The sequence below is a fragment of the Anolis carolinensis genome, chromosome 1 (assembly GCF_035594765.1).
Source record: "Anolis carolinensis isolate JA03-04 chromosome 1, rAnoCar3.1.pri, whole genome shotgun sequence".
Lineage (NCBI taxonomy): Eukaryota > Metazoa > Chordata > Lepidosauria > Squamata > Dactyloidae > Anolis > Anolis carolinensis.
Window position 1 is genome coordinate 123,940,559 of NC_085841.1, and position 15,185 is coordinate 123,955,743.

The following is a 15,185-nucleotide window of genomic DNA, read 5'->3' on the forward strand; positions in this document are numbered from 1 at the left end:
TTTTGACAGCTGGGATTTATGAGCTCTGACTATTGCCCGCTCTCCACATTAGAACTAAAAACGACAGAACTGTTGTCTATGACGTGCCCAATGTTGTTGCTATAATGGATTACAGTCGAAGGGATAATGTAGTTGTTTAATTATTTACTACAACCTGCCTTCTCTTAAACGTAAATCACCATGCAGGGGTACAAAGAATTTCTGCTAGCTATATCTCTTAGAGGGTATTCTTCTCCTCAGGGTAGTACCTTCTACAGTGAGGAGGAGGAGTCCATTTTCTGGATGGAAAAATCATTGAATTAGACTAAAGGAGCAAAAAAACTAAAATAATTCTTTTTCCTAATGTGTCAGGACTAGTACCCATACATGTGCCGTCGGCCACAATTTCCTTATGATGTGTACAACTGCCTTAAGATATGAAGAGAGAAGCAGATAGGGACAAGCCAGAAGTAATTCTACGCTCCTTGTGCTAATTCCATTCATAATACCTGAAAAGTATTTTTGTTATGAAACCATTAAAGAGAACTCAATTGGACACTTTGAAGATCATCTACAGCAGGGATAGGATTCAAGTACTGTTCTAGATTTTGCTAGAATGTAATTCCCAGGATTCTATGTACCTGACTATGTAGGGCTAGTAGGATTTGTCGTCAGCAATTTATGCTTCCCATTCCCTAATCTACATAAATAATCAGAACCACTATGAAAATGTGCCCTCAATGTCCATCCCAGTCAAGAAATCCAGAAAGATACCTTGGTTGATGGTAGTAAATAGAGATGTGCACTGTACTTGTCCTATTTGTTTCATTCATGTTTCCATTTCATATTGTCTATTTGGATGGCACGAAACTGAAAGCCCCCCAACGAAACAAAAACTGTCTCAAAACGAAAGGCAGGTGGGAGCTGGTATCAGCTCCAAACCTGCCTTTTGGATTGATCAGCTGTAGGCCCTGTGAGGCCTGGGTGTGTAGGCCCAATGCCCGCACACATAGGCCCAAAGCTCCCGGGCTGAGGGTGCAAGCTTTGGGCCTACACACACAAGCTTGGGGGGGGGCATTGGGGGGTGGCTGGGTTTTCCTGTGCCTTCCCCCTCTCCCTTTGCCTGGCTCTTTACCGGGTGTTTGAGCGGGGCTGGATGGTGCTGTGGCCTTGGCTGGCACCCCCCCCCCCCTCCAAAAAAAAGTCTGACCTCCCGATTTCGGACGAAAACAGATTAGGGCCTCACCGAAAGCCAGGAGACTAACTGGAACAAGGGAAGTCCTGAATGCACATGACTAGTAGTAAAGCAGAAAGTTGCAACAAGAACAACCACTCTCCACATTTAGTCCCCATAACAGGGTCAGAAAGAAATATGCCATCTAAGAAAGTGCCCTGTTAATGTTTTTTATTGTAATAATTTTAAATTCATGAAGCTCCGTGGCTTCAGTGGCATCCCTCTTGCTCTCTCCTTCTCTGAATGGCACAAGACATGTTCAGCCCCAGGAAGCGGTTGGCCTGTCTTGCCTCCCTTCTTCTGTTGTCTGCCATTGGACTCTTCTGGAGATGCAGCTCAAGGGAGGTGCCCCGACCCAGCCAGAAACGCACCCACAGCTTGGACACTCCCTGCTGCCCGGACTCCTCCTTGCCTGCCTGCTCTCCCTTCTTGCCTGGCAGCCACCTTCCCCCTTCCATCCAGGTTGCAACACTGCCTGAGAAGTTGCTGGGGCTTCCAAGGCTGCGACTGTCAGACAGATCTGCTTGAGTGTCCTCCTCCTCATGGAGGTCAAGTGTGACTTCCCTCCCTTGGTCACTGTCCCCAACATTCACACGTTGTGATATTAAACAACAATAGAAAAATCAACCTATCTGGAAGAGAAGATATGAAAAAGAAAAAAACCAACGTAAACCAGAAACAACAAGGTTGAACAGGCATCACAAATACTGAATCGAATCTAACTCTATCCAAAACACTGCGCTGATGATGTTGATCATTAAGCACAGCAGATAAAGCAAGACAAAATTTAGGTTTGGACATTAGTGCTCCTTCAAATATAGTGTATTTGAAGACCTACTTTTTTTTTTAATTTGTAGCTTCAAAGAATTTCCAAGACAAGAGTAGTTTGGCATAAATTTCTGGAATGCTGACATCTGGTTTGAACAACTGCTCTTATTGCAAAAAAAGCTTTTAGAATTTCTCCCTATCAAACACACAGCTACCAAGTATGTAAAGAGCAAGATGTTCAGAAAGGAGGTAAATATACAGCCCACTTGCTCTACACATATGACTCTTTGAAGAATTTTATCATGTACAGAGAAAAACGTAATGAGAAGCTTTCTCTATGAATAGTAAGTCTTTCAGTAGCACATGAACTGCATATTCCAAAAGTCACAGGGGTATTTGTGCAGTTTTGCTTACTTCGTTCTTCTTATGGAAGTAAATGCAAGCGCACTATTGCAGCAATACGCCAGGGAACCTATCTTGAATTCAGGTAATCAAAGTCCTAGTTCCCATGGCAACTGTAAATGTGCCATGATTTAAAAATGTATTATCCCATGAAGATTAACATCTCCCTATAAAAAGGAATTTGTGGGTGTGGGAGGAAGATACATCACAGCTGTTCAAGCCCTAACCGTTCCACATTTTAAGTATAACCACCACAACAGCAGCCGTTTTTCTAAATAAAGTACTACAAGCTCTCTTTGCCCTCATTGTTCAGAGGAAAATAAAACTTCAGAGTTTTCATAAGACCTTCCCATTGGCCTTTGGAGCATTTCGCTTTGTTTCACAATGAAAAGAGGGAGAACAAGTGGCTACAGCTGTTAACTATAAATAATATCAATGCTTAGTAACATTGAGCCATATCTTTACACTTGTAATGCAAATCACATGAGTCCAGCTAGCTCCAGAATAATATTGAAATATACTCCCTTGTTTCTCAAATCTTATTTTGTGGACACAATATTCAAGCTGCTTGGTATTCCTGATGAGCCATAATGAGAAAAAAATGTTTTCTCCTTTAGAATTAACATAGTTAAAAGCAACAAAATAAGACAAACAGGGCATACAAAGAATTCTTCACAATACACCAGTGCAGGGGTCTCAGAGAAGATGCATTTTTAACTACAATGATAAAATAGGAAAACACGTCAGGAACAATGGGAAGGAAGACTCTTCTTGAGTACTTAGTATTGAAAAGAAACAAAAGTGAAATACCAACAATATTAAATACAAATAAAAGCATTGAAAAACCATGTTGAAAATATTTGTGTAAAAACTAGGGGAGAGAAACAACTGAGATCGCTGTGAGAGTCTTAATATATTTCCCCACATCACCAAAGACTTGGATGATGCCTTCACAGAACAATGACCAAATATTCAAAAACGAGAGAGACATGGTGATGGGAAACTTCAACCATCCTGATATTTGTCAGCCTCTTAAGAAAGGAAGATTCAACAAACAACTCCCATGCCTAGTGGATATTCCCAATGTCCAGAAGCCAGAGGCAACAAAGGAATCAACTATTTCGGATCTGAGTTTAACCAACAGAAATAAACTGGTCAACGGGGTGGAAGCAATGGATTGGAGTGAGCATGTTTTTCTGTAATGCATTATATAGAGGGAAGGGGAAGAGAAATGTGGTAAGATACATATTCTGGACTTTAAGAAAGTTGATTCAAACAGCTTAGGGAATATTGGATAAGATCCCAGAATCATAAATGCTCAAAGGGAAAGCATTTGTGACTCCAAACAAAGCCAGAGCAAACTTTCAGATCAGTTGAGATTTAAAATAGGTACACACTAGAAATGGAAGAGAAATCATCAAAGAGGAATACAAATTAGGACCTGTAAGGAGAAAGTTGAAAAAACTAAAGTTCAAATTGTGTCCAGGCAACTGAGGTTATAAATATCTTAAAGCATAGCAAGTTGGCTATGCGAAGAACCAGAAAAAGCACAAGGAAAATGCAGGGCTAGCTAATAAAGGACAGAGAAGGCAGTACTGCTATCCCCCCCCCCCCCCAAAAATCTTTTTCCAAAAGAAAAGCAGTGCTCTACCTGGAATTTATTTATCATGTCAGAAGCAAACCGAGGGTACAGTTGTAATGTATTTTTTAAAAAACACAACTTGATATTATACTAAATATCTTTTGACCACTGGTGAACACAACAGATAAGGTAGTAAGAGGGTTGGAGCCCAGAACAGATAAAGGGGCATTAAATGAATGTCTAGCTAAGTTATGTGAATCCACGTCTTCAAGGCCAGATGAACTGCATCAGAGGTACTAAAAGAACTTGCTGATAAAAACTAGTGCCAGTATCAATGATCTTTGAGAATTCTTAGAGAACTACAGACGTACCAAAAAACTGGAGGAGTCTATCTCCATCTTCAAAAATAGGGGAAAGAGGACTTGGAATAACTACTGAACAGTCAGCTTGACACCAATACCAGAAAAGATCCTAGCACAAATCATTACATAGCCAGTCTAGGTTTAGTTATAAAGAAATTCTGTGATTACTAACATCCAACATGAGTTTCTAAAAAAAAAAATTAGTCAGGTAAAATTAATTCTTTTTTTTGGATAAAGTTACAAGCTGCTAAATCATGTGAGTGATCTAAGGCTCCATTATATTTTTGCAGCTATGCTGGTGAAATGTGGGCTAGACAATACTATTGTTAGGTGGATCATAACCGCCATGTCCCTCTGTTGGCCAAAACTGGCAAACCTATCACTCCTCATTCACTAGGTCTTCAAACTGAGGGGGAGGTTTAGAAGGACTCCTGATTTAGGCCAGTTGGGACCAGTGCAGAACTGAGTTTCAGAGAGGGGAGTGGAGAAGAGGGAGACCCCAAAGGCTGCCCAGGAAGCAAGATTTGTAGCTGAGCCCTGGCCCAGAAGGAGGCAGTGAAAGCAATGCCTTCTGCTCCTTTGGGCACAGAAGCTTGAAGGCCCCGGTCCCTCTGCGATTAAGAGGGAGGAATGACTGGGTCACCAGCCAGACGCTTCCCCTCCTGCTTCGGGCACCACAGAACCCTGAGGCCAGCGGGAACAGCCTGTTTGCCCATTGCCTCCCTGTCTGGTCTCTCATTCCTACAGGCCTTTTCACGAAGGTGGGTTTATTGCATGACTCTAACACATCCTCGAATCTAATGCGTACCTCAATTTTGGCAATGTAATTTAGTAAAAAAAACCAAAAACCTAGACTCGAGTAAATATGGTATGTGAAACCACAATTTAGTGTAGAGGTGGAATACTCCAAATGTTGTTGGAATGGAACTCCCAGGAAATCCACCCAAGGCCTATTGAGGCTCACATAAGCTATGATGTCATCCTCTCCTGCATTTCCCCATGTCTTCCTTGATAGTGGGCATGTGCATAACACAATGATATTACATAATCAGGAAAGAAAAAACATAGAAAAGGCAGAGTACTAGTTATTCTGACAACAACTTTACAGTGGAAGACTTATTGTCACCAACTAAAGCAGTGGTTCCCAACCTTTGGGCATCCAAGTGTTTTGGACTTCAGCTTCCACAGTTCCTAACAGCTGGTAAACTGACTGTCAAGAGTCAGACGCCAGTAACATACAAAACAGAGTTTATTCCGAAGATAAGCCAGAAAATAACATAAACACAGGAAATATCCTTGAAACACTTCACTTTTCAGTGTTTCGAGAGTAGATTGGACAATAATAACTCAAAAACGAGCCACGCTAATTTCCCATGCTGGCATTCAATAAAAAACTAAATAACGCTTCAATTCAGCTTTGGAAAACAAATAGAGTTAATTGCTGGAAAATAAACAAACTAGAAAAGCAATAAAGCTGCTTCCACGGTGCAGATAAGCCGAAAGCCTCAAAGGGATGATGAATAGCCGTCATCAGAAGAATCCAAGGTCAGGTCAGGAGGCAGCAGAAATTCCGAAAGACAAACCAATAGTCAGAAGCCGGGAGTAGCCGTCAGTCAGAGGGAGTAGACAGAAGCCAGGTCAAATTCAATCCAAAGTCCGAAGAGGGTGCAGTCATCCAAAACAGGTCCACGATAAGACACAGCGAGAGCCAAGCTAGGTGATATCAGCAGATTCAAATCATAGTCCAAGTCCAGTCTTCATGGAAACACAGAGATCCCAATAGCGCCTCAGCAACACCTTGCCACACGCAAAGTGCAGTGGCCAAACATTCCCATTTTATTCCCCTTCCTCCTGGGTGACCAAACACTCACACCCAAACACCAGGTGTCCCAAATCTACTCAGAGTCTGAACTCCACACAGCTAGACCTCGTGGATCTGGAGTACCTAGCAATTCGTCGGAGTCCCAATCATCCTGCCCACACTTAGCCCCATGAACACTTAAAGAACCATCCTCCCTTCTCCAAGCATCCCAATTGGGATCAGCTCCTGCAGAAACCCCAGGTTCAGAAGTATCCATAGGCCCCAAATCCCCAGACATCTCTGGTGGCTGTGCCCATTCAGTGCCCGCTTCCCCAGCCACCACCTGTTCCTCAGCATCCATCTCCCCATCTGAATCTTCCTCAGAAGATCCCCCATATAGCTCTCTAAGTCGCTTCCTGCACAACTCCTCCAGTGAACCCTCATCACGAGGGTTTTTCCTTCCTCTTCGAATTCCGTCACCATCAACCATAATCCCCGAAGGCGCAGTCACAACACTGACTGAGATATCTGGGAGTTGAAGTCCAAAATACCTGGAGGCCCAAAGGTTGGGAACCACTGATCTAAAGCTTAATTTTCTAAACTCATCATCACTGATTTCATAGAATTACAAAAGAGGCTTTAACCAAATGATTTCAAAGTACAAAACTGTTTCTGGAGAAAGCCTGGTCTAGTTAGGGTATTTTTTCTTAGTGGGATAAATGATCTTTTTCCCTTCTGAGGTGGACTCTGACATTTACTGGCTAGTCTTCTGATTAGCTGTTACCACCTAATTTCTATGAAATCACATTCTGCTCATGTTGTAATTAAGGATTAATAAGATGACAGATTCATAGCTGCAGCTAGACCGACCACTTGCTCCCTCGATCCGTGTCCCTCTTGGTTGGTTAAAGCCTGCTTGGAGGGATTACGTGACCCTCTGTTGAAGATAATAAACAGCTCCCTTGAGCAAGGAGTCTTTCAAGAGGGTTTAAAAGAGGTGGTGGTCTCTCCCCTGCTGAAGAAACCAGATTTAGATCATTCGGTTCCCTCCAGCTATCGCCCAGTTTCAAACCTCTCGTTCCTGGGCAAGGTGATTGAGAGGGCAGTAGTGGAGCAGTTGCAACAGTTCCTAGACGACACAGCCGGATTAGATCCCTTCCAGTCCGGCTTTCATGCGGGGCATGGGACAGGACTGTACTGGTCTCCATCACGGAACATCTTCGATGCCAGCTTGATCAGGGCGGATCGGTGCTGCTCGTGTTATTGGACCTCACTGCAGCATTTGACACAGTCCATTATAATCTTTTGACCCACCGCCTTGCTGTCGTTGGAGTCAGGGGGACAGCTTTAAGTTGGCTGGCCTCCTTTCTTCACAACCATGGACAGTGAGTGGAGAGGGGAGGCCTGGTCTCTGACAGGTCCCCTCTACTTTGTGGGGTTCCTCAAGGGGCCATTCTCTCCCCTCTGTTGTTTAACATCTATATGCGACCACTTGCTCAGCTGGTTCGAGGTTTTGGGCTCGGGTGCTACCAGTACGCTAATGACACTCAGCTTATGTTGAAGATGTAAGGCCGACCAGACTCTGTACCCGATAACTTTCATCAATGCCTCGAGGCTGTTACTGGATGGCTGCGTGCCAGCAGGTTGAGGGTGAATCCAGCAAAGACGGAGATCCTATGGCTGGGTCGACTGAGCAGTGGGGATATCCAGTTGCCTACCCTGGATGGCGAGGCGCTATGCCCGTCATCATTGGTAAAGTGTCTGGGAGTCCTTTTGGACCCTCTGCTGACGATGGAAGCCCAGGTCTCCACCATTAGTAGAACTGCCTTCTTTCACTTGCAGCAGGCTAGACGGCTGGCCCCCTATCTGTCAAGGGATGACCTAGCTACAGTGATCCAGGCCACGGTCATCTCAAGACTGGACTACTGTAACGCCCTCTACATTGGCCTTCCTTTGTCGGTGATCCAGAAGCTCAAGTTGATACAAAATGCAGCTGCTCGACTTCTTGCGGGAGTCCCGATGAGATGTCATATAACACCAATCTTACTACAGCGGCACTGGTTACCAATTGAGCACTGGATCACTTTCAAAGTGATGGTGCTTACCTTTAAGGCCTTACATGGTCTAGGGCCAATGTACCTGAGGGACCGCCTCACTCTCTACCAACCCCAGAGATCCCTCTGCTCTGAGGACCAAGATCTATTGGAAGTTCCCAGTTTTAAGACCTTGCGTCTAACAGCAACTAGACATAGAGCTTTTACATCAGTGGTACCATCACTCTGGAACACTGCTGCCTGAAGTTCGTGCCTTGTGGCACTTATCAGTCTTCCGCAGGGCATGTAAGACACACCTGTTTCGGCAGGCTTTTTATCTCCGTTATTGCTGTTTTTAAATTGCTTAGATTTTAGCTTGTTTTTGTAAGCCACTCCGAGCCCTGGGGGAGTGTTTTTAAGATAGGATAGAATACTACAAATTAGAAGGAATGAGATATCGAAGATCCATGACCTTTTATTGGAATGGTCCACAGAAACCGAATCAGTTAAGCAATGTATGATTAACTGGGCAAGGAATATCGGTCGCCCAATAAAATTTGATGAATGGGAACTAATTTGGAATAAGAAATTAAAATACACATATGCTTGGGACTTAAAGGAGAACTGGCTTAAAATTTTTCACAGGTGGTATATGACTCCCAAAAAATTGGCAATGATGTACAAAAACTATGGGAATAGATGTTGGAAATGTAAGACACATGAAGGTTCTTTTTACCATCAATGGTGGTCCTGTGAAAAAGTCCAAAAGTTTTGGAGAACAATTCATGAAGAGTCTCAAAAAATATTGGATAAAAAATTTCTTATAAAACCGGAATTATACTTATTAGGTATTGTAGATACCTCAATAGGGTGGAGCACAAACGATGACAAACTTTTTATATATATTTCAACAGCGGCCAGAATAACTCTAGCAAAACAATGGAAGTCTGAACAGATTCCAGAGCTAGAGCAATGGATGGAGAAGATAGTCGAAATAAAGAATATGGACAAACTAACCTGGTATTTGAAAGAAACTAGAGGAAAACCAATAAAGAAGACAAACTGGGATAAAGTGGATATGTATTTTCAACAGAGATATACGCAGAAACGAACCGGGACATTGAAAGAAAGCTAATTAAAAGTTAAAAACATAACGCCGATATAAGAGGAAAGAACGGAAGTTTTGTACTGTAACAGCCCCTCCCCTCCCCTCCTTTCCCCTCCTTTCCCCAACCTTGACCCCCCTCCTTTTTTTTTTCTTTTTTTTTTGTTTTTGTCCTCTTCTTTTCTTTCTTTCCTTCTTCTCTCCCCCCCCCCCCCAACACTGTTTATCCTCACTGGAATTCCTCGTTTTTAACTTGTCTTGTATGTCTCACTTTCTGCAAATTATTCAATAAAAATTATTTTAAAAAAAAGATTTTTTAAAAAGATATTTTAAAGATGTTTTTAAATTGTTAGATTTTAGCCTTTCTTGTAAGCCGCACCGAGCCCTAGGGGAGTGGCGGCATATAAGTTTAAATAATAAATAATAAATAAATAAACTTTGTTTTCAGTTAAGTATCTTGTTTAACTTCTATCAACCCTACAATAAATCTGAAAGAGAACAGCATGGCAATTTACTAAGGCCTGCATGGAAAGGTTGAGATTATCCATTTTTAATGCCAATACACTATGAGGGCTACTTTAATATGTGCAACCAGCCATATTCATTAGTGTTTCAGTCTGAGGGATCTAACTGGTAAATGATGCATCCAATGGAAAACAGGTTCTGCTGCTTTTTACAAATTCGACCTTTCAATCTGATAGAAAAGTTAATGCTTCCACATTATGTGTTGTTGCAAGGCATTCCAACAAAATGAAAGTTTCTATTTTTGCACCGTGTGAAAGATGTATCTGCAAATTTGAAAAACCCAAGTCATTTAATCTTTAAGGCATATTGGCACCTATATTTATCCATATATTCTAGTGAAGTGGCAAATATTTGTAGCAGTAATAAAAAAGGATGCTGAGTTAGGAGAAAGGAGAAATAAAGTGTACACAGTGGTACATAATTTAGCTGCTGGCAAAGCCTGCAATGCTTGGCAGAGAAAATCACATTTCCTTTGGCAAAGCCCCTTAATTTGGTAAAGATATGAAGATACACGTCTTACTTTTGGGAAAAGGAGGAATAAAGGCGACTGAGATGTATCCAACTGTGTTGCCCGCCAAAAAGAATGGTCACCATTGGCAAAACCAATTTCTCATTTTCCCTAAAGCTCCCTAAATATGTTCTGCGATGATTGGGGTCCATCCAGAGAAGATTTGGGTGGACCCCAGCCTGCCATCTCAAAACCTCCTGAGATCTACCAGCATCTTTAAAGAAAATGATTTATCTGTAATTATTTAGCTATAACTTTAGCTCACTGAAATTTATGTTAATCAACTTCTCTGGAGTTCTAGACCCACTGGTGTATTTCTCTGCTATGTGCATTAACTGAACTTTTCACAAGATCTCCTGAATATACCAATTCAATAATAATCTGTAGCTGTAGAAAGATGCACTTGGAAGCAAGTCTGGCAAAGTTGCATGTAAGTAATGTTTTGAATGTGCTCTATTAACCAGGCTTGGGACAGTAAGCTTCTGCTCATGGAACAATAATGAAGAATTTATGTATCTTGTACAGCCAATTAAAATGCTGAGTATTATTTCCCCAAGTTTACAAAGTTTATTGTTTGACAGTTGTTTTAATTCCACAATATAAATTCTAGATTATTATATGCTACTGTAAATGTTGGGCTGTCCACTTCTACATGCTATAATAAGGAGGAGAATGGGAAAATCGAAAAAGTTATCATTCTTCATACATGGATGAAATTGTTAGGGAAGACCCTAGATCAGTGGTTCTCATCCTGTGGGTCCCCAGATTGGGTTGTTGTGAGTCTTCTGGGCTGCATGGCCATGTTCCAGAAGCATTCTCTCCTGACATTTCACCCACATCTATGACAGGCATCCTTAGAGGTTGAGGGGTTTGTTGGAAACTAAGTAAGTGATGTTTATATATCTGTGGAATATCCAGGGTGGGGGAAAGAGCCTTGTCTGCTTGAGGTACGTGTGAATGCTGCAATTTGCCACCTTGATTAGCGTTTAGGATACTCCACCACAGACATCAAAGGAGCTCCTCCTCCTTCTTTCTCCACTCTTGCCTGCTTTCCCCAGATTTTTTGGCCTTCACCTCCCAGAAATCCTAAGAGCTTGTAAACCAGCTAGGATTTCTGGGTGTTGTAGGTCAAAGCACCTGGGGATTCACAGATTAAGAAACGCTGCCCTAGATAGATTTTTTTAACTGCATGGACATTGAAAACACAGTAATGTGGGAGTGGCGGGTAAACACAATTTTTGATATTTAGTTGCAACAGCATGTCTGCAGTAAACAAGCAGGTCTGTAAGAAGGGAAAGAGCTGGAAAAGAGTGGGATTTTACTGTAGTAGCCAATCTATTGTATCTGTATGTGCCTACCTATAACATGCAAGATAAACAGCAGCTGTGTCCAGAAGCCACTTAACTGAAAATGTGTGAAAAGTACAAGAGAAAAAAACAGGAAACAAGAAGAAAAATAAAATAGAAAGAAAACAGGGAAGCGGGTGAGCTTGTCTCAACAGCTATGACCAGCATTTTATAGCCATCGATCTTTATGTCTTCCCCTGCCCCATGAAAATGATAAAAAAACATGGAGACTGATTAAAGAAAAATTATCTTTTTGGAACGAATTTTCAAATTACCTCTAAAAAGTTCAAAATGTTTTTGTTTACCCATAAAAGATTCACCTTATCTGTTGGTTTCATGTCACATGTTTATTAACTCAGGTATGACTGTATTTCCAAAGGTTGTTCTCCCCTCACCTCCCCATGAGTGTGATTAGAAGTACGAGGGCTATCCACAAAGTTAATTAGGTTTTGGAATTAAAAATTAACAACGTATAGGAATAAATATTTATTATATACATTTGAAAGCCACACTGCAATAGTACTTTTAAATATAGTCCCCATTCAAAATTAGGCATGCTTCTTGGCAGCTTCTCCTCCGGAGGCAATGCTGATCTCCTCCAGACTGCTTGGCCGATCCTGGCCGCTTCTTCTCGGGAGGCAAGAGAGCTGGCAGGAAGGGAAGGGAAAGGGACGCCAGAAACTTTTGATTCTCTCTTGCGATCTTGCAAAAGAAGAGAGAGAGCGGGGTCCTGACTTGCTCCTCCCTTCTTTTAGCATTCATTCTTCAGCTGGCTGAGCTTCCTCATTGCAATAGCGCGGGGTTCCACACTCTTCAGGGCGGCGGTGGGAAAGCGCTGAGGGTAATAACTTTCAAAAATCACTAATAGTTATGAAACGTGCCTAATTTTGAATGGGGACTATATTTAAAAGTACTATTGCAGTGTGGCTTTCAAATGTATATAATAAATATTTATTCCTATACGTTGTTAATTTTTAATTCCAAAACGTAATTAACTTTGTGGATTGCCCTCGTACTTTAGGAAATAAAGATCTACCTTATGTAAGTCTGTTACCCAAATGCCTTAAAGTCTTAAAACTCAGAGTATATTGAAAAAACAGAAATGTTCACAGGAGCTCTATTGGGAATAGTTCTCATGTTAGAGTCACTACCATAAAAACACCGTGTAACAATTCCAAAAGCATTAGGAACTCTACATCTATTAACTTTATTCAACAAAGTAATGTCCTCCTCATGTGCATTTGCGCAATTAGAATGATGAAAATAAAACCAAAACACAAAATTGTTTTAGAGTCTTCAAAGCTGAGCAGACAAAACTGGAGAGGATTCAAAAATCCTCACATACAACACATATGAAGTGTTTCCACAAACAATACATTGTGGTACTAATTTGTTCACCTCATCTGAAATTCTTTCTGCCACATTAAATCACAGACTAGATACCTCCCACTTCCGCAAGGAAATTAATGCAAAACACCTGGTTCTTCCAGAAAAGAACGGTAGTTTAATTTCTGATGTTGTCTGTTCCCTCTTATCTTCCTCTCCATATATGATCAATCTCTTCTTCTATCTTCTCTGATTTCCAAGGAGACAGCATGGTTCTGCTCAGTCATGAAAACCCACTGGATGAGCTTGGATAGTTACACTCCCCTGAGCCAATTCTACATTCTCTGCTCAAGTTGGTCTAGAAGTGGATCAGGCCTGTGGAGATTAAATGTCACAGAAGGCTGATCCACGTGGAGCAAGTTCACTTTGACATGACCTTGCTCCATATTCCCAAATGCCAGGGGAAAGTGCTAATTTGACCTTCCCTAATGTAGGGCTTGTGGAGACAGTTGGGTCGGTATCAAAATAGAAGCAGCCACAATTGTCCCCACTGCCACCCCACATTCCACTATCTTGTTCCCTGGGGGAGCAGGGGGGGTATATAAAGAAAGGTTGAAACTCTATGGAGAGGAAGAAGGGGGATGGTGGTGGGGGAAGAGAAGGGATCTATGTTAATTGCTGTAATATTTTTCATACATATGTCTATGTTCGATGTTTTTATAGTTGTAATTGTTTTAATCTACAGTTGTATGTTTTTGATTTAAATATGTAATATATTTTTATATATATGTAAGGCATTGAATTTTGCCATTTATTATGTTGTAAACTGCTTTGAGTCCCCCCAGGGGTGAGAAAAGCGGTATAGAAATGCAGTTTAATAATAATAATAATAATAATAATAATAATAATAATAATAATAATAATAATTTCCTGAGCTCGTGAAACCCAGGGACACTAAATGGCAGTTCCTTTCCATCCCCATGTCATAGCGGTCTCTGGCTGCAACATGGTTCTCCATCGTGATGTCAATTGGAATGATGGGGAGCACTGGGAAGGGAGGGGAAAGATTAAACTGGTGTCCTTTCCCCCTCCTCTTACCTTGGTGCCCATCATCCTGGTTTACATCACAGTAAGCAATGAGAAACAAGTAAGACCCATGTCATGGCCAGTAACAGCTGTTACACGGGGATGGAGCAAGTCAATTAGAAATCATTTCAGTCTATGCATGACATTTCCCACAAATAATGGATTTGTTGGAGGATGTAAACCAGGGGTCCCCGAACTAAGGCCCGGGGGCCGGATGCGGCCCTCCGAGGTCATTTACCTGGCCCCCGCCCTCAGTTTTATAATATAATATATTGTATATACATATAATATTGATAATAATATTATAATGTAATACAATATAACACTAATAATAATACCATATAATAACATTAATTATATATTCTACATCTATATATATAAAAGGGTAATGAAATTTCGGCCTAGGACAAAACAACAAAACTACACATCCCAGAAACACTAAACTTGGCAGCACAACCCCTCATGCATGCCTCTACGTTCATACAACAAAAAGAAAAGAAAAATAAAGTCCGAATTAGAGGGAGAGGAATAATTGTTGTTATCCAATTGCTGCCAGTTAGAAGGCTAAGCTCTGCCCACTTGGTCTCCTAGCAACCCACTCAGCCCAGGGGACAGGCAGAGTTAGCCCTCACTTAGGCCTCTTCCACACTGCCTATAAAAAACAGATTATCAGATTTTAACTGGATTATATGGCAGTGTAGACTCAAGGCCCTTCCACACAGCTATATAACCCATTTATAATGGACTTAATGTCAGAGGAAAACCTTTACCCTTTACCTTAACTACCACCAATTCCTCAATACTTTATTTCCCATACCACCATACTTTGCCACAGTAACACGTGGCCAGGCACAGCTAGTATTACTAATAATATTACAGTATAGTGGTATAGTTCAATATAGTAATATATAATGCTAATATTGTTCTATGCTTATAATATAATATATTGTATGTACATATAATTTGTAAGCCATTCTGAGTCCCCTTTGAGGTGAGAAGGGTGTGATACAAATGTAGTAAATAAATGCAGTAAATAATAAATAAATAAATTTTAGACTTAGGCTCACCCAAAGTCTGAAATGACTTGAAGGCACACAACAACAACAACAACAACCCTAATTAACTTGA

The 15,185-nt window shown here is 41.3% G+C and overlaps 1 protein-coding gene across 6 annotated transcripts in view; it reads right to left on the bottom strand.

Annotated features, from left to right (window-relative positions):
• smap1 (small ArfGAP 1) overlaps positions 1-15,185 on the bottom strand; it is a 102,172-nt gene that overhangs the window by 7,958 nt on the left and 79,029 nt on the right. The gene's annotated exons all lie outside the window — the stretch shown is intronic.